This window comes from Pogoniulus pusillus, chromosome 3 (genome assembly GCF_015220805.1).
Source record: "Pogoniulus pusillus isolate bPogPus1 chromosome 3, bPogPus1.pri, whole genome shotgun sequence".
Lineage (NCBI taxonomy): Eukaryota > Metazoa > Chordata > Aves > Piciformes > Lybiidae > Pogoniulus > Pogoniulus pusillus.
Window position 1 is genome coordinate 37,461,112 of NC_087266.1, and position 25,317 is coordinate 37,486,428.

The 25,317-nt window shown below is 44.1% G+C and overlaps 1 protein-coding gene across 7 annotated transcripts in view; it reads left to right on the forward strand.

Moving 5' to 3' along the window:
* PCDH9 (protocadherin 9) overlaps positions 1-25,317 on the forward strand; it is a 991,969-nt gene that overhangs the window by 41,950 nt on the left and 924,702 nt on the right. The window lies entirely within an intron of this gene.

The following is a 25,317-nucleotide window of genomic DNA, read 5'->3' on the forward strand; positions in this document are numbered from 1 at the left end:
GCGTGGGGCATGCTTTAACCAGTTACAAAGCTATTTAGATGGATCAGAAAATACAGTGTAGAAAGATTATACCAGTGAATCCAATTCCAGAAGTGTCACATCATCCCTCCTTTTGCTTTTAGTTTCTTATTTTAACGTTAAATACTTGAAACACAATCTATCATTTTGAACGTATGTTAATTACAGAGCAGAAAAGCTCGTTTTGCTGTCAGGATCATTACTTCTTGGGTCTGAAAGTACACAGCAATATGCCTGACAATAGCATTAGCAGAGGTTTGTAAAGCTTCAAACCAGCTTTTCCAAAGGCGTGTTTGGTTATCACAACGGTGTTCAGTTATCACAAAAACAAGTCTTGTTTCACACCAGAAAAGCAAACATTTGTTAGTAAGAGAGGAAGAGCAGAGGCCAGTCTATAAGCAGCACTTACCCTAGCGTAATGGTTTAGCACAAGGACTAAACTGCCTCGTCCCCCAACACAGTAGTGAGGGGAAATGTAGCACACAAAACTCAGGGCTGAGATAAAGAGATAAGAGTTTAATGCAACATGTAATTACCTTAGCCAGTAATTTAATTAATCTAGTTGATACAGTACATTGTTACCTTAGCTTAGTCTGTTTGCCAAAGAAGCTCAGTGAAACACACAGGGGAAAATATAAAGCCTAAATCAGAAAGCCAAAACTAGCACTCTCTTTTCACCACCATGTCTGCAGAAAAGAGACAAGACACAAGAAGCCAGAACCCAGAAGCAGCAACCACAACAGGAAGCCTCCCGTGTTGTAATCTGAACTTCAAGCCCTGTAATTCTTTGCTTCAGTTAGCACTTTCATTTTGAAGATGGCATGACTGCATGGTATAAGCAGCAGCAGCAGGTTCAACTGAATCCATGGCACCTCAGACAGTTTGTCTTTGCAGACAGGAATGTCACTGTTCTGTCCTTTGTGTCCTTTGGGAGACAGCAGTGGATGGAGCTGGATTTGCTGTGCTTCAGTGACAGGACTAGGAGACATCATTTCACAATGAGTACACTCAGTTTTTTATCTCACATGTACTCTTAAACTATGGTTCTAAACCAATTCTTTTTGCAGTTGTTGTGCTGCTTCTTACAGAAGTCTCCAAGGAGAGACTTGCATCTCTGTGGTAATATGCCTTGAGTGTGGAGGAACAGTGGACTGGGTTGCTCAGGACAGTGCTCAAGACCCCCATTCTTGGAGATATGCAAGGTGAGGCTCATGAGGGCTCTGGGTAACTTGATCTAGTTGAGGATGTCCATGCTTGCTGTAGGGGCAGTTGGACTAGATGACCTTTAGAAGTCCTGTGCAGCACAAACCATTCTATAATTCTGTGATTCTATAATATACCTGAGAACCACAGGGCTGGAGTAAGAAAGCCTTTGTGCTGCTTTGTGGGTTTGTGCTTTATTTTTAAAAGTATTTTGGCATATCTTTTTTTTTGTGAGTTTGTTTTGTTGTGAGTTTCTTTACTTTCTCTTATGCTGGTCCAGTCCTTCCAGACTTGAAAAGTTAGGGTTTTTTTTCTTTTTTTATTTCTAATAGCCTTTCTTAAAGACTTTCTTTTGCTGTTATAGCTCTTTTTCAGGATGACACAGTGTTATCTTGTTGAGGCAAATGTTAACATCACCTAGAGTTATACCTTTAAAAATGATAGCAGTATAGAATCTTAGAATCAGCCAGGTTGGAAGAGACCTCCAAGATCAGCCAGTCCAACCTGACACCCAGCTCTGGCTAATCAAATAGACCATGGCACCAAGTGCCTCAGCCAGGCTTTGCTTGAACACCTCCAGGGATGGTTACTCCACCACCTCCCTGGGCAGCCCATTCCAATGCCAATCACTCTCTCTGGCAAGAACTTCCTCCTAACATCCAGCCTATACCTGCCCCAGCACAACATGAGACTATGTCCCTTGTTCAGTTGCTGGTTGCCTGGGAGAAGAGGCAGACCCCTACCTGGCTAGAACCTCCCTACAGGTAGTTATAGGCAGTTGTATACTACTGTTTTGATCCAAATCCCTGTAAAAATACCATTGTAAACAGCTTTATTACAGACCGTGAGAAGAAATTAGGCAGTTTGTCTTTGTATGTATGACAAGAATGTCAAAATACTGTGGAAATAAATGGTGAATCAGCATTATTTAAGAGAAAAACAAAAAGCTGGTTGCTAAAAGCAAATATTTCACTTAAATGAAGACATTGAGTCTTCTTTAAATAGATCTATTTAAAGAGAACAAAACAAAATGAAAAAAAAAACCAACCCACCCAATAAGGACCCTACGCCCCAAAAAAACCCTGAAACCAACAAACCAAACAACCCCAGAAAAAAACAAACATGAAAAAAAAAAACCACCCAATAAGGACCCTACCCCCCAAAAAAACCCTGAAACCAACAAACCAAACAACCCCAGAAAAAAACAAACAAACGACACCCCCCCAACATCTGAAAAGAATCAGAACTGCCAATAAAAAGACAAACTTCACTAAAAAAAACTCTCGTATATTTTCTCATAATAACTCATAACCCAAAATTCTCTGTAAGTGGAATAATTTCTGCAAAATGGAGCAAAGCTGGAGGTGGGTATGTTTAGACTGGATGTGAAGAGGAAGTTGTTGAGCATGAGAGTGGTGAGAGGCTGGAATGGGTTGCCCAGGGAGGTGGTTGAAGCTCCATTGCTGGAGGTGTTTAAGGCCAGGCTGGATGAGGCTGTGGGCAGCCTGATCAAGGGTAGGGTGTCCCTGCCCATGGCAGCGGTGTGGATCCTTGTGTTCCCTTCCAACCCTGACTGATTCTATGATTCTATGAAAATATTCTTTGCTAGTACTGTCAGCTATCTGCTTTTGCAATTGTCTTGTATTAAATCAATCTCACTTAATTGTCTAATCACCTAGACACACTTTATAGTTAGTGAAGTAAAACAAATAATTTAGGGGCCTGAATAATCTAATTTCATCCTGAAGTAGGTCCTTGTGCTAGAAGGGGATCTATATTTCATAATTTATTTTTCCACAACCATCTCCAAAATCATTCCTGTGAATAAAAGCCTAAATATCAAGTAGCTCATGTGTAGAAATGAACCCTGAAGAGATTTAAAGCTCGACGAGGTCAGTTTTTTAAGATCTGCTGTTTCTTTGAGTGTCTAAGCATTGATATTTGAGTATCTAAGCATTGATATTTTTTTGTTCACAGCTGCAAATTCAACAGATAGAATCAAAGACATTATTTTCAGTTTAATTTGGAGATGTCTAAGGAATAGAATTAAATGGTACTGGTTGACAGTAGCTGAACATGAGCCAGCAGTGTGCCCAGGTGCCCAGCAGAGCCAATGGCATCCCGGCCTGCATCAGGAACAGTGTGGCCAGTCGGACAAGGGAGGTTATTCTTCCCTTGTACTCAGCGCTGCCCAGGCCACACCTTGAGTCCTGTGTCCAGTTCTGGGCTCCTCAATTCAAGAGAGATGTTGAGATACTGGAATGTGTCCAGAGAAGGGCAACAAAGCTGGTGAGAGGCCTGGAACAAAGCACTATGAGGAGAGGCTGAGGGAGCTGGAGTTGTTTAGCCTGGGGAAGAGAAGGCTCAGAGGTGACCTCATTGCTGTCTACAACTACCTGAAGGGAGGCTGTAGCCAGGTAGGGGTTGGTCACTTCTCCCAGGCAACCAGCCAGAGAACAAGGGGACACAGTCTCAAGTTGTGGTGGGGGAGGTCTAGGCTGGATGTGAGGAGGAAGTTGTTGCCAGAGAGAGTGATTGGCATTGGAATGGGCTGCCCAGGGAGGTGGTGGAGTCTCTGTCCCTGGAGGTGTTCAAGCAAAGCCTGTCTGAGGCACTTAGTGCCATGGTCTAGTTGATTGGCCAGGGATGGGTGCTGGGTTGGACTGGCTGATCTTGGAGCTCTCTTCCAACCTGGCTGATTGTATGATTCTATGAAATGGACCTGAATGTTTCCAGTGATGGGAGGCTGAAATCTTGACAGTCATGTGATTGCAGTACCTTAACAAAAAGTGTAAGAGATGATCCTCATATTTTCAGTTATTCAACAGTAATATAAAGTAAGATGTTTTTATGCCAGTTGAGCACATAATGAAAAGTGATTTTTGTGTTTGTTATTGTCTCCTTTGAAGCAGGTGAAAGAGTTAATTTGTAGAGTATTTCCAAGTTCAAGCCCTGTAGCCACCTACTTTGACCTATTTTTTTAGTTAAGAAAAAATACATAAGGCATTAAATAAAGTTTTTGACTGAAGAATGCCTCTTTTGCCTTTGTTGTCTGCAACCATTTCTTGCAGCCACTTGTGTCTGACATCTGTCTCATCTTACTCTATAAATTAGCATTTTGTTCTAACAGGTATCCCACAAAACTGAAATCTGAATGGCAGGTTAGAATTCTTTCTTATGCATCATCACTAATTATAGATGAGTCAGACTAGATTCTGCAATTAGGTTTGTGTGTTTTTCTCATTCCCTGACGAATTTGTGCCTCTGTGAGGGTTTCCTGGAGATTTATTTTGTTTACTTTTTTCTAAATGGGCAGGTTTTTCATCATTATTAAATCAAAATGAAAGAAGCTGCACTGAAATATTTCTGGAACTTTCTTCCAAATGTCTCTTTACTGTAACATCACTCCAGAGGGTATGGAGTGGCTCAGTCCTGTCTAAGTCTCATCTTCATAACACTTTAAGGCACTTAACACCTTAGGTCTACCTGGGTTTCTGTAGGTGTCAAGAATGCCAGAGACAGGGCTACCTTGGTTTCTTTGTTGCTCTCAGTACTGCAGCTTCGAATCCACTTCTCCCATTCTTTTTGTCTCTGAGGTGACAAAGAGGGTTTTAGCTTTTGATGTCAGCAACAATAACGAAAATGATAAATGAAAAAGGGAAGAGAAATACAATTTCAAGCATAAATTCTAAAAGAGAACAGCAAGCCTATGGATATAGAATTTCAAGGACCTATAGATTTTCAATAAATATTGAGATACCTATGGATTAACCTATAGATTTTCAGTGAATGTTGAGATACTGGAACATGTCCAGAGAAGGGCGACAAAGCTGGTGAGGGGCCTGGAACACAGCCTGTAAGGAAAGGCAGAAGAGGAGGCTCAGGGGCAACCTCATTGCTGTCTAAAACTACCTGAAGGGAGGCTGTAGCCAGGTGGGGGTTGGTCTCGTCTACCAGGCAACCAGCAACAGAACAAGGGGACACAGCCTCAAGGTGTGCCAGGGGAGGTCTAGGCTGGATGGAGGAAGTTGTTGTCAGAGAGGTGATTGGCATTGGAATGGGCTGCCCAGGGAGGTGGTGGAGTCTCTGTCCCTGGAGGTGTTGAAGCAAAGCCTGGCTGAGGCACTTTGTGCCATGATCTAGTTGATTGGCCAGGGCTGGGTGCTGGGTTGGACTGTCTGATCTTGGACTTCTCTTCCAACCTGCTTGATTCTATGATTCTGAATGTACTATCAAAATACTTATTTTGCAGGGAGATATGATCAACAGCCTGGAATTTATAGAAGACTGAGTTCTCAATCCAATCTTTTTTTTGTTTGGTTGGTTTTGTTTGTATTTTTTTTCCCCATCTGCTCTGCCTTCGGGAACAGTGGATGAGTCTGCAGCAGGTGAATCCAGAGGCTCCTTTAGGGGCACAGCAATGAGAGAAATCTATCACCATTTATCTACTGACAATATGCAGTAGGTGATCTTTTTCAAAACTCTGTTGTGCAGTATTAGAAGGAGGTACAAAAGCTTAGCATGCCCATGGGGCTAGGGAGTCAGATTATTTCTCTCTCTGAGTTTGCATCCATAAGTTAAGGACTATATTCTGGATGTTAGCTTTGTTGCTATAATAAAGTCTCATAAAAGAGAAATATATAAAACTAGATCCATTACCATGGAAATAGTGAAAGGTCATTTCCATGGAAACCATGGGAAGCTCCCATGTTATAATTTGGAAGGAGCCTGCCTTTGAAGCTGCGATGCGTTTACACAATGAGCCTTGCTTTAAATGGAATTAAATCTATATATGTAAAGTGATAGACAGTTTGGAAATTCTACCTTAGTACAGCTGTTTCCTGGAAAGGCAGTATCAAAGCAAGATGTGTTCCTCGTTTTTGCCATGGGGAAACTGTTTGGTATCTTTTTATGCCTCGTGTTATAAATAGTTGAGGTTTTTCACTGAGAACAGTAACCTTTTAGGATTCGCCGCTGTTTCTGTTCTCCATGGTTTTGTTTCCTGTCTAAGCCTGATGCCCAAACTTCAACCTCAAGACAGTGCTTGCTGGAATATATGCATGTATTTGTAATTTAAGAGCTCATTCAGGCACAATGATGGGAAAATTCACAAAAATGTACCTTGATGAGGAAATTCTGTAAGATGAGTACAAAGAGCAGAGTTCTGTAGCAATGCCTGTGAAATGCTATGCCAGGTAACTTGGGTTTGTTTCTTTTCACAGTCCTATGAGTAGTTCTTTGCATAGAATCATAGAATCATAGAATCAGTCAGGGTTGGAAGGGACCACAAGGATCATCTAGTTCCAACCTCCTGCCATGGGTAGTGACACCCTACCCTTTGGACAGGGCTGGGTGATAGGTTGAACTGGATGATCTTGAAGGTCTCTTCCAACCGGGTTGATTCTCTGATTCTATGATACTCTAGATCAGGCTGGCCAGAGCCTCATCCAGCCTGGCCTCAAACACCTCCAGCAATGGGGCCTCAACCACCTCCCTGGGAAACCCATTCCAGGTTCTCACCACTCTCATGATGAAGAACTTCCTCCTCACGTCCACTCTGAATCTCCCACCTCCAACATTTCTCCATTCCTTCTAGTCCTGTCACTTTCTGAGAGCCTAAAATGTCCCTTCCCAGCTTTTTGTAGGCCCCCTTCAGATACTGGAAGGCCACAAGAAGGTCACCTGGGAGCCTCCTTTTTTCCAGACTGAACAGCCCCAACTCTTTCAGTCTGTCCTCACAGCAGAGCTGTTCCAGCCCTCTGATCAACCCACTGGCCCTTCTCTGGACATACTCCAGCATCTCCACATCCCTCTTGTAATAGAGGATCCAGAACTGGATGCAGTACTCCAGGTGGGGTCTCAGCAGAGTGGAGTAGAGGGGGAGAATCACCTTCTCCTGATGCAGCCCAGGATCTGGTTGGCCCTCTGGGCTGCAAGTGCACACTGCTGGCTCATGTTGAGCTTCTCATCCAGCAGCACTCCCAAGTCCCTCTCCTCAGGGCTGCTCTCCAGCCACTCACTGCTCAGCCTGGATTTGTGCTTGGGATTGCCTCGACCCAGATGCAGGACCTTGCACTTGGTCTTGTTGAACCTCATGAGGTTGCCTTGTGCCCACCTCTCCAGCCTGTCCACGTCCCTCTGGATGCCATCCCTTCCAGCCTGTCTGCTGTACCACACAGCTTGCTGTCATCACCAGCCTTGCTGAGGGTGCACTCAGTGCTTCTGTCCATGTCACTGCCAAAGATGTTGAACAAAACTGGTCCCAGGACTGATCCCTGAGGGACTCCACTTGTCACCGGCCTCCACCTGGACATGGACCCATTGACAGCCACTCTTTGGGTGCTGCCATCAAGTCTTTTGAGGGACTTTTGATAACATTTCATAAGACCTCAATAGAAAACCAGTCTATATATGTTATTAAAAAATCTTACCTGAATAAGTAATTTTCCAATGTGATTTGTTTAATAACGAGAGAAAATTTGCTGTTTCTATAATGCAAGTAGAGAGAAGTAGATGGAAAAATATGAACACTAAGATACTTAAAAGTGTCATTTTTTATACTAAAATGCATGTGCACCTTCACTGTGACTTTCCAAGCAAATATGAAGTTTGCTTGCAAACATATTTGAAAGTTCACTAAACTAACTTTAAAAAGTAGTTCAACTTCCGATCCTTGAGCACTGGAGGTTAAGAATCATTACTTAGAATAATTTACATAAAATCATAATGCAGGTTGGAGCCAGACTACTTTAATTTTCTCTTATCTCATCAGAATCACTGAAGCAAAAGTCAGGGCATCTACTTTTACATACCCGCTTTATATTTGAAACAGCAGTAAGCTTTCAGACATCCTACTCCCTAGGGTTGCCTGCAAAGTCAATGGAAGTGGTATCTAAGGTTAGGCAGGCTGCACTACAGATCCCACCACAAAAGTATTTAGGAGTCTTTGTCTCATTAAAATCATGGGAATGCAGTCATTTAAATGTCTTCCCCGTTCTGACTATTCAGTTTACTTGACTAGAGAACTGTTGCATCCTCAGAGTGCCATCTGGAGCACCCTATATCAGAAATAGCAGCAGTTGTAGGTCTGTGGCTGTGCTTTTCCAGAGGAGGCTCTGGATACTCTCCATACTTCCTTTCCTGTCAGGATTTCTGGATGATCTTGGAGGTCTCTTCCAACCTGGTTGATTCTATGATTCTATCTGAGACAACGGAGGATTCTGAGATTCTATGATTTCAAAATGTTTAAATGCTTTCCAAACAGCAAACCTTTTATCTTTCTGTGTTGATGGGAGCTGAGGATCAAAAGTCACCCACAGAGAAGACTGGAGACTGGATGAGGCACTTAGTGCCATCGTTTAGTTAATTAGAAGGTATTAGGTGGTAGGTTGGACTCAATGATCTCAAAGCTCTTTTCCAACCTGGTTAATTCTGTGACTCTGTGATAAGTGTTAAGGCCAGAATTTCTAAGTTTCCACTAATTCAATGTAGATTAATCAACATTCACTTTAAAAATGTTCAGGCTTGACATCAATTTAAGAGTCTAGGAATTTAGAACAAGTTGTTCCTGCTGAAAACAACTTCTACTAGCATCTACATTAACTGAAAGTCAATTTAAATTGTTTATCAAAAGTTTTTAACAATTTCCAAGTGGAAAGGAAGAAAAGATTAGTGAACTAATGAATGGGTAACTGTCATGGAGGGTAACTATGAAGGCAACAAAGGTGGTGAAAGGCTTGGAACACAAACTGTATGAGGAGAGGGTGAGGGAGCTGGAGGTGTTTAGCCTGGAGAAGAGGAGGCTCAGGGGGGACCTCATTGCTGTCTACAACTATCTGAAAGGAGGTTGTAGCCAGGTGGGAGTTGATCTCTTCTCCCAGGCAGCCAGCAACAGAACAAGGGGACACAGTCTCAAGTTGTGCTGAGGCAGGTCTAGGCTGGATGTTAGGAGGAAGTTGTTGCCAGAGAGAGTGATTGGCATTGGAATGGGCTGCCCAGGGAGGTGGTGGAGTTGCCATCCCTAGAGGTGTTCAAAAAAAGCCTGGCTGAGGCACTTAGTACCATGGTCTAGTTGACTGGATAGGGCTGGGTGCTAGGTTGGACTGGATAATCTTGGAGGTCTCTTCCAACATGACTGATTCTATGATTCTATAATTCCAAGAATAAGGTTTTCTTGATTTGACACCCTGACTTTTAACTACATCTTTAACTGAAAGATAAATTAAAGCATTGTGAGTTTTCTGCATTATTTGTCATGGAAAGGGGACAGCCTTGGTTGGAGTCAACATGCAGTTTGTCACAAACTGTAGTGCAGGCATGCAGTTTGGACTTCAAAACTGGGTGTTTGTCCCATCGAAACAACTGCCCTTTTTGCAAGTAATATTCAGTGAGAGAATTGCAATGCAAGGTCTTGCCAAGAAGCAGCTGGTGTCACTATATACTCTAAATGCATGGAACACCATTAGATTTCTTTTTATTGTTTTATACATGTATGTGTGGTGGTTTGGGTGTTCTCTGCCCCCCACACTTTAGAAATCACCCAGACTAGACTCAGGCTGTTCTGGAAATATGAATGAAGCTTATATTTACAGCTAGCACAATGTGCAAGCAGATATTTACAGTATATACAGTTATAGACAGAAATATACAAGGTAAAAGGTAATACAGAAACACAACTCCCTGCCAGTGGAGCACCTGGGTACAGTGACTCTTTGCTCACCAATATGGTTAGATGGTCATAGTCTGCTTTATTTCCATGATGCAGAGACTTATATGCTTTCTTGCAAGAGGTGTGCACAACTAAGATTGGTTACATATAGAGGGTACAGGGTTACATGTAAGGCATGGATAGGGTAATATACCACAACAATCTGAGGGTCAGCCTCTGGGGCTGGCTAACTCTGCCCACCTGCAGCTGGCACTCCACCCCCTGCAGCTGCATGTGGGGGTTGCTACCTAGCACCTGGTATCTTAACTCCCAAGATGGACTCAAGGACACTTCCCAGCACAATTGCTCATGTTTATCATTTCATGGAGTCAGTCATCAGCAAGTTTGCACATGACACCAAGCTGGGGGCAGATGTGGCTGGGTTGGAGGGCAGAAGGGCTCTGCAGCAGGACCTTGACCACCTGGACAGATGGGCAGAGTGCAAGGGGATGGGCTTCAATAGCTCCAAGTGCAGGGTGCTGCACTTTGGCCACAACAACCCCATGCAGAGATACAGGCTGGGGTTGGAGTGGCTGGAGAGCAGACAGACAGAGAGGGATCTGGGGGTGCTGATTGATACCTGCCTGAACATGAGCCAGCAGTGTGCCCAGGTGGCCAAGAGAGCCAGTGGCATCCTGGCCTGCTTCAGCAATGGTGTGGTCAGCAGGAGCAGGGAGGTCATTCTGCCCCTGTACTCTGCACTGGTTAGACCACACCTTGAGTACTGTGTTCAGTTCTGGGCCCCCCAGTTTAGGAGGGACATTGAGATGCTTGAGTGTGTCCAGAGAAGGGCAACGAGGCTGGTGAGAGGCCTTGAGCACAAGCCCTATGAGGAGAGGCTGAGGGAGCTGGGATTGGTTAGCCTGGAGAAGAGGAGGCTCAGGAGTGACCTTATTGCTGTCTACAACTACCTGAGGGGTGGTTGTGGCCAGGAGGAGGTTGTTCTCTTCTCTCAGGTGGCCAGCACCAGAACAAGAGGACACAGCCTCAGGCTGCACCAGGGGAAATTTAGGCTTGAGGTGAGGAGAAAGTTCTTCACTGAGAGAGTCATTGGACACTGGAATGGGCTGCCCAGGGAGGTGGTGGAGTCACCATCCCTGGAGCTGTTCGAGGCAGGATTGGACGTGGCACTTGGTGCCATGGTCTAGCCTTGAGCTCTGTGGTAAAGGGTTGGACTTGATGATCTGTGAGTTCTCTTCCAACCTTGGTGATACTGTGATACTGTGATACTATGATGCCCTGTTAGCAAGAATCTCTCCAACAACTCCCCTCCCAGAAACCTGAGTCCCCAGGAGGGGCTCCCAACCACCCTTTCACCTTCCCCCTACCCCTCTCACCCTTACCCCAGTCCCAAGGAAGAATAGAGGTTCAGCCTGGGGGGTTAGGAATCAAAGTGAGTTAGTCCAAAATGGAGGGTGAGGTTAAAGAGATGCAGCTCAGCCAGCAGCCCCAGCGAGAGTGGTGCCGAGTGTCTTATCTATGTTTTGACTTATGTTCTTACACATCTCGGCAAGCCTATGAGTGAAATAGACATCACCACTGTTTTCTTTCCACAGCCTGTAATCTAGTTCTTCTCACCAATACATTCTAGCTAGCTTCAAACTAGCACAGTATGTAATTCTTTCCATCTGGGGAAGCAAATACAAGAATTCATTCAGATCATGCATTTAATTTACTTCAGTGACACTCTCCAGGATCTCTTTTTTTCCCTTGGCTCGTCCCAGATTAGCAAGATGAAGAGGTGTGGATGCTGTTATGCAGAAAGTCTGCTTTGCTCCTTGATTGACCGAAGGAGGTTACTAAACATTGTAATGGTGCTTTTTTTTACTCCTCTTCAGTGCTACTAATCTCTGCTGCTGAGCAGAAGATTCTTTTGACGTGAGACCACTGTGATCTCGCTGCTGAGTGACAGTTCAGTTCGAATCGTTCAGAAAGTTCTGCTCGCATCCCATCTTTATTCACTCCTCTTGGTTTCGTGTATGATACAGAAGCCTCCTTCCTTTTTAATCATTGAGGTGTCCCTGCAGTCCTACAACGTTTGTCAGAAAGTGTCCTGGGCTGCACATTTTGTGGAAATCAAAATATTTTTAAAAATTGATCAACAGCAGCTAAGAATGAGGCTGCTTTTTCTGTCCCCTGGCTTTTGTCATCAGTCCTCCAGTTTGCTGCGCTGGGAAGTTCTGCTTAAATCATAGAATCATATCAGGGTTGGAAGGGACCACAAAGATCATCTAGTTCCAACTTCCTGCCATGAGCAGGGACACTCTACCCTAGATCAGGCTGGCCAGAGCCTCACCCAGCCTGGCCTTAAACACCTGCAGCAATGGGGCATCAACCACCTCCCTGGGAAACCCATTCCAGGCTCTCACCACTCTCATGATGAAGAACTTCCTCCTCACGTCCACTCTGAATCTCCCCACCTCCAGCTTTGCTCCATTCCCCCTAGTCCTGTCACTCCCTGAGAGCCTAAAATGTCCCTCCCCAGCTTTTCGTAGGCCTCCTTCACATACCAGACGGCCACAAGAAAGTCACCTCAGAGCCTCCTCCAGACTGAACAGCCCCAACTCTTTCAGTCTGTCTTCATAGCAGAGCTGCTCCAGCCCTCTGATCAACCCACTGGCCCTTCTCTGGACATGCTCCAGCATGTCCACATCCCTCTTGTAATAGGGGCTCCAGAACTGGATGCAGTACTCCAGGTGGGGTCTCACCAGAGTGGAGCAGAGGGGAAGAATCACCTCCCTCACCCTGCTGGCCACACTTCTTCTGATGCAGCCCAGGATCGGTTTGGGCCTCCATGTTGCAAGTGCACACTGCTGGCTCGTGTTGAGCTTCTTGTCCAGCAGTACCCCCAAGTCCCTCTCCTCAGAGCTACTCTCCAGCCACTCACTGCCCAGCCTGGATTTGTGCTTGGCATTGCCTCGACCCAGAGTCAGGACATAGCACTTGGTCTTGTTGAACCTCTTGACATTGGTTTGTGCCCACCTCTCCAGCCTGTCTTCTGCACCATACAGCTTGCTGTCATCAGCAAACTTGCTTTAGACATTTTTTTTTTGGCAGGAAGATTCTGAACTACATTCAACAGGAAGTATATCTATACTTTGAAATGTATTTATTTTATTTTAACCACCTCCTGTTGCCAAGGAAGTGGAGCTATCCAGTATGTTGTCTTCACATCTGACCAGATCCAGAGCAAAGTCAAGGGAGGACTCAGAGAAGTTTCAAAGGGCTTTGGAAAGAACTTGTTTAAATTTGTATATCAGAGAGTACTATTTGTAAGGGTTTCAGATGACATGAATCAATCCTAAGGTAAATATTGCAGTTATGGAATTTCAGCTCATTTCATGCTTATGAAAAATAGCTTTGAAGTCAATTGGGACAGAGGAGATGGGACGAGACACATCAATGAGCATTCATATCAGATTCCTTCTGTGTCATCTCCTAGGTCTGCTTTTAAATGTGTGTGGGAATTTCCTATTTTGTAAATTACAAGTCATTGTAAATCACAGTTTGGCTACTTTCAACCTTCCCCACTCCTCCATCATCTCCCCACCCCCCTTTTTTTGTTCAACTCCAGTTATGTGTTTAGAAGACTAAAATGAGCACAGTGAGTCACCGGCTAGACATCATGTTGTGCCAGGGGAGGTCTAGGCTGGATATTAGGAGGAAGTTCTTCACAGAGAGAGTGATTGGCACTGGAATGGGCTGCCCAGGGAGGTGGTGGAGTCATCATCTCCGGAGGTGTTCAAGCAAAGCCTGGCTGAGGCACTTAGTGCCATGGTCTCGTTGATTGGATAGGGCTGGATGATAGGTTGGGCTGGCTGATCTTGGAGGTCTCTTCCAACCTGATTGATTCTATGATTATGAGTCACCATCAGTTGGCCCAAGCCCCCCTGAATTTTACCATTTTCACTGGTGTAGAGGTACTGCCTTAAGTAGCATTATTCCATATTTCCAGCCATTAAAGAAAAACTGAAGCAGGACCAGACCCATTAAGTCTACATTTATGGGCCAAATCCAGATCTTCCACATAGTTTCTCTGTGACAGTATGGATACCCTTGTGTACTTTTCACACTTGGTATTTGGGAGTACTAGATCAATTCTTTTATTTACTTTTTTTTTTCTTTAAGGATGTGATTAATAAATGCATAAAAATGGGTCTATGTTTCTAAACTAATCATTTTCATCAAAGGAAGTAGCATATGTCATTTGATACCATTATAAGTGCCTGTTTAATTGACATTTTGAGATTAAAAGAAAAATAGTTTTAAATTATTAAAATGGGTCAAATGGTAATTTAGTGATCAGAGCTCAGGAACAAGAACCAGAATGATATTTCTTTGTATAATTCCTGCCTTTGATGATTTGAAAGTGGAAAATTGAAAAATAAAAGTTTGATTTCTTTGGAGGATATTTATCTGCTGAAAGGTCAAATAAAAGGTTATCCTGAGATTACATTTTTTCTAGTATTATGTGAGAAGAGAGATGATAAAGATTGTAGAAAGAAATGCAAGGACTGAAGAAGCTTTATAAAAGGTGTTAAAATGGCCAATAGGATGAGATTGAACAAGGCCAAGTGCAGGGTTCTGCACTTGGGCCACAACAACCCCAAGCAGCACTACAGGCTGGGGACAGAGTGGCTGAGAGCTGCCAGGCAGAAAGGGACCTGGGGGTGCTGGTGGATAGTAGGCAGAAGATGAGCCAGCAGTGTGCTCAGGTGGCCAAGAGAGCCAATGGCATCCTGGCCTGCATCAGGCACAGTGTGGCCAGCAGGACAAGGGAGGTTATTCTGCCCCTGTACTCAGCAGTCGTCAGGCCACACCTTGAGTGCTGTGTCCAGTTCTGGGCTCCTCAATTCAAGAGAGATGTTGAGATACTGGAACATGTCCAGAGAAGGGCAACAAAGCTGGTGAGGGATCTGGAGCACAGCTCTGTGAGAAGAGGCTGAGAGAGCTGGGGGTGTTAAGCTTGGAGAAGAGGAGGCTCAGGAGTGACCTCATTGCTGTCTACAACTACCTGAAGGGAGGCTGTAGCCAGATGGGGGTTGATCTCTTCTGCCAGACAACCAGCAACAGAACAAGGGGACACAGTCTCAAGTTGTGCTGGGGGAAGTACAGGATGGATGTTAGGAGGAAGTTGTTGGCAGAGAGAGTGATTTGCATTGGAATGGGCTGCCCAGGGAGGTGGTGGAGCCACCATCTCTGGAGGTGTTGAAGGAAAGCCTGGCTGAGGCACTTAGTGCCATGGTCTAGTTGATTGGACAGAGCTGGGTGCTAGGTTGGCCTGGCTGATCTTGGAGGTCTATTCCAACCTGGCTGATTCCATGATTCTATGATTCTATGAAAAGAGAATTTATCCACAATTTTTTTTCAGTGTAATATATGCTAAAATGTGAGAATAATAATATTCATTTTAATTATCACTTTATTGAGAAAAGAGATTACAAAGATTTTATGTTATATTTTGGTCTAATTTTGTATTTTGATTACAGATGCTGTCTGTATAGACAGTAACTTCAAGAGCACACTGCCACAGCCAGATCCCATGTGCCTTGCTCTCTTCATTTGCAAAACATCTTACAGCACTGGCTCCAATTCTACAATTACTTTTAGCAAATTAAAGAAAGTTCTGTGTATGTGTTTCAAGATCAAGTCCCCAGATAAGAAGTAACTCAGGAAACCAGAGAGAGAATTTTGAGTATGTCAGGTAGTAAATAAAACTGTGGGAAGATCATAGAATCACAGAATCAACCAGGTTGGAAGAGACCTCCAAGTTCATCCAGTCCGACCTATCATCCAGCCCTATCCAGTCAACTAGACCATGGCACTGAGTGCCTCAGCCAGGCTTTGCTTGAACACCTCCAGGGAGGGAGCAGCCACCACCTTCCTGGGCAGCCCATTCCAATGCCAATCACTCTCTCTGTGAAGAACTCCCTCCTAACATCCAGCCTAGACCTCCCCTAGCACAACTTGAGACTGTGTCCCCTTGTTCTGTTGCTGGTTGTCTGGCAGAAGAGACCAACTCCCACCTGGCTACAACCTCCTTTCAGGTAGTTGTAGACAGCAATGAGGTCACCCCTGAGCCTCCTCTTCTACAGGCTAAAGAATCCCATCTCCCTCAAGATGAGACACTTCGTGCCGTGGTCTAGTTGGATGGATAGGACTGGGTGCTAAGTTGGACTGGATGATCTTAGAGGTCTCTTCCAATGTGGTTCATTCTATGATTCTAAGATGCATCTGGCAGGGAATTTTAAACTAAAAACTCTCTTCAGTGCCTATTCTATCATATGAATATCAAAAGTGCAAATCAGAGAAGACTGGACTTGAAACAGAAGTTTATTGATATTTTTGAATGTAAGGCATAGTGAAACAACAACAACAACAACAACAAAGTGGTGGTCATGCCAACATATAAAATCTAGCCTCACTCCAGTTTAAACAATTTATCAGTTACTCCTAATATTATTTTCTGTCAGTAATAATAAATAAAGCTAGGTTATATATATATTAAACCTTCCTGGATGCGTTCCTGTGCAGCCTGTCCTAGGTGATCCTGCTTTGACTGAGTGGAGTTGACTCACTGATCACTGGAGATGTCTTCTAAGCCCTAACATTCTGTGTTTCTGTGATATCTAAAGATGAACAGGTGTGATAACTTACTCCTATTCAAAAAGATGTAAGGAATCTCAAGCAAGTCCCTCCAGCTCTAAATGTGACACTGGATTCCTTAGAGGTGTGCTGGGTGCAGAAGGGCAGAAATGAGAACAATCAGCAGTGGAAGCATCCATTCACCCTCGGCTTATGAAAAGCCTTTTGTCAGTGACACAGATTTGAACTGCCTGGGGAGCACTTGGTAAGGAGCTGCTGTCGAGAAGGAACCAGGAGCTTGTTTCTCATATGCTCCCATATCCTCCCAAGACCCCAGAAGGCATCAAAGCCAAATTAATTGTTTATGTAGTACACGCAGTTACTGACACTAGACAGACCAACCCAGTTTTCCTCTGATGTAATGTGCTGCCCAAAGTCCAACTCAGGAGTAAATATTGAGTATGCAACTAAAATCTGTCAGCATTTCAAAGTTACTCATTAGTGGTCAGTCATATAATGGTCTGTGAAGATAGAGTTCTTGTTTGTCTACAACATTGACTCCACTGCTGGTGGTGAGGGAAGCAATAGTAAGATCATAATATAATCAGCAATAATACAAGATATAAGACCCACTTCTTCCATCACTGGAAAAGCTGCTGAAGTTAATGGAACTACACCAATAAGGTTTTGCCTTTCTTTTCTTGTCCTTTTGCAATATATAAATGGGATACACAATGACTTGTTAAAGGATCCTGAGGATAAAGTTTTGCCAAAGAACTTTCAAGTCTTTCACGGATCATGACTTTTTGGCACCAACTACTCTCCTGTCTGCCTCACCTTCATGCCTGGGAAGGTCATGGAACAGATCCTCCTAGATGCCATGCTAAGGCACATGGAGGACAAGGAGGTGACTCAAACATAGCTTTACTAGGGGCAAATGCTGCCTGGCTAACTTTGTGGCTTTCTATGATGAAGTGACTATATTGGTGGATAAGGGATGACCTAGGGATGTGATTTGTCTGGACTTCTGCAAGGTCTTTGACACTGTTCCCCACAACATTCTACTCACCAAGTTAAAGAGATAAGGAATTGATGGGTGGACTGTTCAGTGGATAAAGGAATTGTCTGGATGGTAGCACCCAGAGGGTAGTGCTCGACGGTTTGAACTCTGGATGAAGAGCAGTGACAAATGATGTCCCTCAGGGGTCTGCACTGGGGCCTGTGTTGTTTAATACTTTTATCAGTGATATAGACAGTGGGATGGAGTGCACCAGCAGCAGGTTTCCAGATGATACCAAGCTGCTGCTGTAGATACACCAGAGGGACAGTATGTCATCCAGAGGGACCTGGACAAGCTGGAGAGGTGGGCCCAGGTGAACCTCATGAGGTTCAACAAGAGCAAGAGCAGAGTTCTGCACCTGGACCAGAACAATCCTCACTATCAATACAGACTGAGGGATGAGGTGATAGAAAGCAGTCCTGCAGGAGAGGACGTAGGGGTGCTGATGGACGAGAAGCTGGACATGAGCGGACAGTGTATGCTTGCAGTCCAGAAGGCCATCAAATAAATGTGGCCAGCAGATACGCAGAGGTGATTCTGCATCTTGGCTCTGGTGAAGTCTCACCTGGAATACTGCATCCAGCTCTGGAGCCCTCTGTATAGGAAGGACATGGACTCAATGGAGTGAGTCCGGAGGAGGGCTATGAAAATGATCAGGGGGTTGGAGCACCTCTGCTACAAAAACAGGCTGAGGGAGCTGGGGCTGTTCAGCCTGGAGTAGAGAAGGCTCCAGGGTCAGCTAATAGCAGCCTTCCAATATCTGAAGGGGGCCCACAAGAAATATGGATAGAGTTTGTTTACAAAGGCCTGTAGTGATAGGACAAGGGGCAATAGCTTCAAATTAGAGAAGAGCAGATTTAGATTGGATGTTAGGAACAAGTTCTTTACCATGAGGGTGATGGAGCACTGAAAGAGGTTGCCAGGGGAGGTGGTTGGCACCCCATCCCTGCTGACATTCGAGGTGAGGCTCGACAGGGCTCCAGGCACCCTGACCTTGTTCAGGATCCCCCTGCTTACTGTAGTGGGGGTTGGACTAGATGACCTTTGGAGGTCACTTCAAACCCAGACCATTCGATAACTCTATAGCACAAGATTTGTTTTATTTACTATTTAGTGTAGCTCAAATTTTCCTTTAATAAATAGAGTAAGAATTAGTCAGAAGTTTGTTCTATGGAATGTTCCTTAATCTTAGCCTTTATATCTTAATTCCACTCGAAGGATTTTTTTTTTTTTTAAGTCTTTTTATTCTTTATATTCTTAGAATCATAGAATCAGTCAGGGTAGGAAGGGACTACAAGGATCACCTAGTTCCAACCCCCCTGTCATGGCTAAGGACACCCTACCCTAGATCAGGCTGGCCACAGCCTCATTCAGCCTGGCCTCAAACACCTCCAGGGATGGGGCCTCAACCACCTCCCTGGGAAACCCATTCCAGGCTCTCACCACTCTCATGCTGAAAAACTTCCTCCTCACGTCCAGGCTGAATCTCCCCACCTCCAACTTTACTCCATTCCCTCTAGTCCTGTCACTCCCTGACACCCTAAAAAGTCCCTCCCCAGCTTTTTTCTAGGCCCCCTTCAGATACTGGAAGGCCACAAGATGGTCACCTGGGAGCCTCCTCTTCTCCAGACTGAACAGCCCCAACTCTTTCAGTCTGTCCTCATAGCAGAGCTTCTCCAGCCCTCTGATCATCCTTGTGGCTCTTCTCTGGACACACTCCAGCATCTCCACATCTCTCTTGTAATGGGAGCTCCAGAAGTGGAAGCAATACTCCAGGTGGGGTCTCTTCTCTTCTATTAATCCATTTACTTACAGGATTTTACAATGATGCCTTTACAGGCAAAGTGGTCAAACATATAGGAAATTAGTAATTGCTATCTTATTTTTGTATTGTATCTTGCATAGAACACCCTTTTAAAATCCATATGAGTATTAATTACAAGTTCTCTGTTCAGGTGAGTAATTTACTTAGTATTTTGTTTTAGAAAGTTGCTACATACTTTTGTGTGACTTCCTTCTATAAGGTTCCAGCTCACCTTAATGACATTGAAGTTTTTGTTGTGCATGCGTTGGTGGTGTTACAAGCACTGAAGACTTTAAAAAACCACTTTGTTGTTGTTTTTGCTTTCAAAAGGAAGCAACAACCATTGTGTTCCCATTGATAGTAATAAGGGATTTTGTGAATCATGACCATGGGAGCTTGCATAATAATAATAATACCTATATATAGATCATCCAAACAGCATTCAGAATCCAGAGTTTGTTGGATCCATCTCCAAGCCAAATCACACAGTGCAATCAGATATTTAGAACTAACTGCATTGCAGTCACTAACTTTGTGGAGCATTGAGCTGATAAGTTCACAAAGAGCTAACATATCTTTGTAAATAAGTATTAGAGTAACTGCATTTGGGATATTTTACATCCTTCTTGATATTGGTTTTCATTTCCATCACTCCAAGCTGCAGGCTAATATTTTTAGAGAGATAAGATTGCTGGTAATATGATCAGAAAAATGACTCTGAAAAGCTGGTAAAGTCCTGTACTTACTCTCAATGACTTTCCAGTCAGTGCGGGTAGGAAGACAAAGATTGCCTTTCTAATTGCCAGCTCCATGAAGACAATATCTGAAAATCCATGTTTCTGACTTCCACATTTAGCTTACTAATAAAAAATCAGCAGGTCAGATTTAGATAAATCATTTTGCTGATGATGCATAAGATAGAAAGAATGGCTCACTTTTAAATGAGGTATAATTCCAACAGTAAAAACTTGATACCTATTGTGAAAGGAGACTTACATGATTTTCACAATGGCTGGGTAAATAAGAGCCTTATGACAGGGAAGGTCAAGAATTATTCAGTGAGTTTCCAGAGTTTACTTTTACGTACTGAATGTAAAAGACCTGACCTTAAGCTTACTGTAAAGAAGAAAGTCCTCTCTGATTTTAGCCACCTTTGAATATTAGGCTGATTATAAAGCACTTACTTCTTGGTGGCCAAAAGAGCCCATGGCATCCTGGCCTGGATCAGGCACAGTGTGGCCAGCAGGACAAGGGAGGTTATTCTTCCCCTATACTCAGCACTGGTCAGGCCACACCTTGAGTCCTGTGTTCAGTTCTGGGCCCCTCAATTCAAGAGAGATGTTGAGATACTGGAATGTGTCCAGAGAAGGGTGACAAAGCTGGTGAGAGGCCTGGAACACAGCCCTGTGAGGAGAGGCTGAGGGAGCTGGGGGTGTTTAGCCTGGAGAAGAGGAGGCTCAGGGGTGACCTCATTGCTGTCTACAACTACCTGAAGGGAGGTTGTAGCCAGGTGGGAGTTGGTCTCTTCTGCCAGACAACCAGCAACAGAACAAGGGGACACAGCCTCAAGTTGTGGTGGGGGAGGTCTAGGTTGGATGTTAGGAGGAAGTTGTTGGCAGAGAGAGTGATTGGCATTGGAATGGGCTGCCCAGGGAGGTGGTGGAGGCACCATCTCTGGAGGTGTTGAAGCAAAGCCTGGCTGAGGCACTTAGTGCCATGGTCTAATTGATTGGCCAGGGCTCGGTGCTAGGTTGGACTGGCTGATCTTGGAGTTCTCTTCCAACCTGGCTGATTCTATGGTTCCATGGCTCTTGAAAGTTCCCTTTCAAGTTATTCTAACTGTGCAAGTGTGAGGTCCTGTTGCCACCTGCTCTCGCCTTTTTCAACTTTAGAGACATCTTCATCATATTTTTGACTTAATGTATTCCAAGTTCATTATTCTGCTAGAAAACAAATTGGCTAATTAACACACAAGTTTTTTATGCCTTGAAGGAGAGGAACTTTTGAATTGAGTGTTGAAGGAAGGTATAAAAGGCAAAAAGTCCTTGTAAATAAACCTTTATGCTTCAAAATAGTTCGACGAAATCAAACACTTCTTTGAGAGAAGCTCAAATATGCATTTGATAAGATTTTTAATGTCTAGAGTCCATGGGTGTCATGAGACATCCCATTTCCCATTCCTCATCAGTCTATCACAACTGATGCTATGTAAGTCAAATCCAACAGAGGACACCTTTCTACAGATTTCTCTGCTGTGCCATTGCAGAGCTCCCTAAGGGCTCTGGAGAGACGCAAGAAGAGGTGTTTATTCTGAGTTTCATTTAGTGAAGAAAACAGCTCTTGCACTTAGTGGGAGGATTGCAGAGACACAGTAAAACTCAGAGAAGTCTCTCAGATCTAGATTGTAAATTTCCCAAGCTTGCTTGGTTTTTTATTTGTCTGTTATTGTGCATAGAACACCATGACTACTGTTTGCTTCCCAAGCCACAGCTGCCAACGGGGGTGAGAGGCCCTGCATAACACAGGGGAGAGGAGGAGGTGTTTACACAGATACAGCCTGCTTGAAGCTTACACAGGAGGAACTGCTATTAGAAATGTGTAACAATATTAAAAGGCAGCATGGTTTGTCATCTAACAGACAACTTTCCTAACTTCCACCCTGTCTACAACTGCCTGAGGGGTGGTTGTGGCCAGGAGGAGGTTGCTCTTTTCTCTCAGGTGGCCAGTGCCAGAACAAGAGGACACAGCCTCAGGCTGCGCCAGCGGAGATATAGGCTTGAGGTGAGGAGAAAGTTCTTCACTGAGAGAGTCATTGGACACTGGAATGGGCTGCCCGGGGAGGTGGTGGAGTCACCGTCCCTGGAGCTGTTCAAGGCAAGATTGGACGTGGCACTTGGTGCCATGGTCTAGCCTTGAGCTCTGTGGTAAAGGGTTGGACTTGATGATCTGTGAGGTCTCTTCCAACCCTGATGATACTGTGATACTGTGATACTGTTGTCTATCTGTCTCACAGAAGGAGAGATTCTCCACCTCTTGACAGCTCCGCTGAATCTGGTTAGGGGTTAAAACAGGCCAGGTCTGTGTCTGGTGTTGCAGAGGTGGGAAATTAATTGATGCAAGATGATATTTTATAAAAATACATTATTAATTTTAATATTCTGAACTCTTGCCACCCCCAGCCACTCAATTTTAATATTAATATTTGTTCATTGACACGGTTATGGAAGACATTCTAGGAATAACACCAAACAGAACTACTATTATCTAGCAAACATTCAAACAATAAACAGAGTGAGAGAGTCCCCGCGGTCAATATGCCGCCTGGGGCCAATATGCCGTTTGCCCAGTAGCTGGGCCCAAGCTCTTTCTGCTCTGTGGCAGAAGGCAGTAGAGAATTAAAAGAGGCATTAAAGCATTTACTGACAAATTATGATTATTACCCTTGCAGGGGCTAGCCACAGTCCAGACAGTGCCCAGATGCTTTCAGGGGACTCTGCCTTGTTGACACTGTGGTTGAGATCTCCTGGCTCCAGGGGAAAATTGCAGACAGTCTCTGACCTTGTTCTCCTGGCTTCTTCTGGATGATCTGTGTATATGTCCAGGGATTCTAGGTAGGACCTTCAGGTGCAGAGGCAGGATGCTGTACGGTCTCAGCATGGTGTCACGCTGGCCACACAGGCAGATCGCGTGCAGACAATCCAGGGTCTGCTCCTGGTAACTCTAAGCAGTGGATTTTACCAGACAGTGATAAGGCAGAGAGCGTGCAATAGGGTGCATGGCTGCACTGAGCTCTGTAGAGAAAGGCAGGCAATACAGGCAAATAGCAACAAGCAGTGAAGCAAAAGGAAAAGCAAAAGCAAGCAAGCAGGCAAGCACTTTGTGCCTCCCATTTTTCAGATGTGGGCTGAGATTAATGGCCCCTTGGCCATCAGAATGATCAATCAGCTTGGCAGTTAACCAAAGTATACCATAATAGGCAAGGGCCACAGGCCTGGCCCCCCAGATATGGGAATAGCATGGGCCATACGCTAGGCGCGTGGGCTTATACAACCATGTTACACAACCTGGGCCCTGGGCAGGCCAGACTTCATGGTGCCAGGTCTATTGTGTCCCTTTTGATAGGTAAACAGGTATAAGCCTATTGTGGGCCTGTGGGCCCTCCATGACATCTGGTGAGCTGTTTATGAGCTTTCTGTGCAGTATGGGTGGGTGGGTGTCACTGCTGCTCAGCTGCATTTACTCCCCCTTTTAATGACCCATCAGAGTTGTTGAGCCATCAGTGTTCAGGCCACTCCAAAAATGTGATAAGGTCCCCAAGTGTGTCTGGAGCTTTCATCTGGGATGGTCGACATAGATTATGCCGAAGTGCAGCCTTCCGATTACTGTCTGGTTTCTTGCGAGTGGGTCACCTTTGCGTACCCACTGCAGCATGTTGGGGGACACGCAGTGTGTCAGTCTTCAGAAAGGTATAATTCACTTCTCCATAGTCGCTCAGCAACTTTCAGAGGCTCTAACAATCTTCCCTGGACATCCAGCAGTGTAAATAAACATCAATCTCTTTATTTCCCTGTGGCACCTTGATTATTGCTGTGGGTGTGCAAGAAAGAGGGAAAACCCTGCATGTGGTCTCATGGATGCTTCAGCTGTGCCTTTGACCTGTTGCTTCGTTGGCTTATCAAAAATTATGTATATAATATGTTTGTATTGTTTCTCTAATAAGCTAATTTAGGGAATTGGCACAGGTAACCGTGTGAAATCCTACTCAGAGATTCTGTCACCTGAAAGAAAACAACCATGTTCAGGCTGGGGTTCATTTCATTCACCTAAACCTAGCTGTCTACAACATAGACATTACACCTGAGGTCTATATACAGTAGGTATATACATCTAAAGTATATTACCTCTGAGGTCTGTATGTAGCTGGAAGGAAACAGAGTATCACAATCCATTTGGCATTTTTACAGCACAAGCTGATCTACCATTCCTTATTTTCCTCTACTGACTAGCATACTAATGCTGCTGCATACTAATAATTCTTGCAGGATCAGATTATTTGGATTTGATGTGTTTGATCAGAGAAGGAGCTGGTTCAGTACAACGCATATATGTCATAACATATTCCCCCAGGGAATGTTAATTTCTTTCATATAAAAAGGTTTAGTGGTTTGGTTTCATTTGGTTTGGTTTTTTTTTTAAAGAAAAGGTGTTTGCAATCTAGAGTATCTATGTTATATGAATACATTTTTCTATATAGCATCCATGGCAGTTTAAAATATACTACTAGAAACAGTGTTTTTATAGAATTATGTTTTATCATAGAATCATAGAATGGTCTAGGTTGGAAGTGGTCTCAAAGATTATCCAGCTCCAACCCCCTGCCATAGGCAGGGATACCTCCCGCTAGAGCTGGCTGGGAGGTGTTCCTGCCTACGCCGGGGTGCTGGAGCTGGATGATCCTTCAGGTCCCTTTCAACCTAGACCATTCTATGATTCTATAGCCAAGCATAAGGTTTTCCTCAAATTACATCACTTGTTTTGCCTCTCTGTAGTCATTTCTTCTCCAGAATATTTGTCTCTTTCATACCCGACTGTGTATTTAATTTGCCTATGGTTTCTTTCTGTCTGTTTTATCTGCCAATCTAATCTGTCTAACCTATTTTAGGTTTTTATGGCAGGCTTATCACTACAGTATCTAGGCATTAAATGCTTCAGTGCATTTCTGAAGGCTTTCATTTTACTTAAATGCCTTTGAACACAGTTAGGAAGTGTTATTAATTAGAATCAGCAGCCCGGTACAACATCAGGTACTAATTAGACATTACTCTTCTATGAATTCTTTATAACTTTTCCCACACAGAGATCATTTGAGCTAATTCAGTAATTTGGAGATGGGGAAAGTGATTGCATGTGCCTTTGTAAATTGTTACTGTGTACAGATTG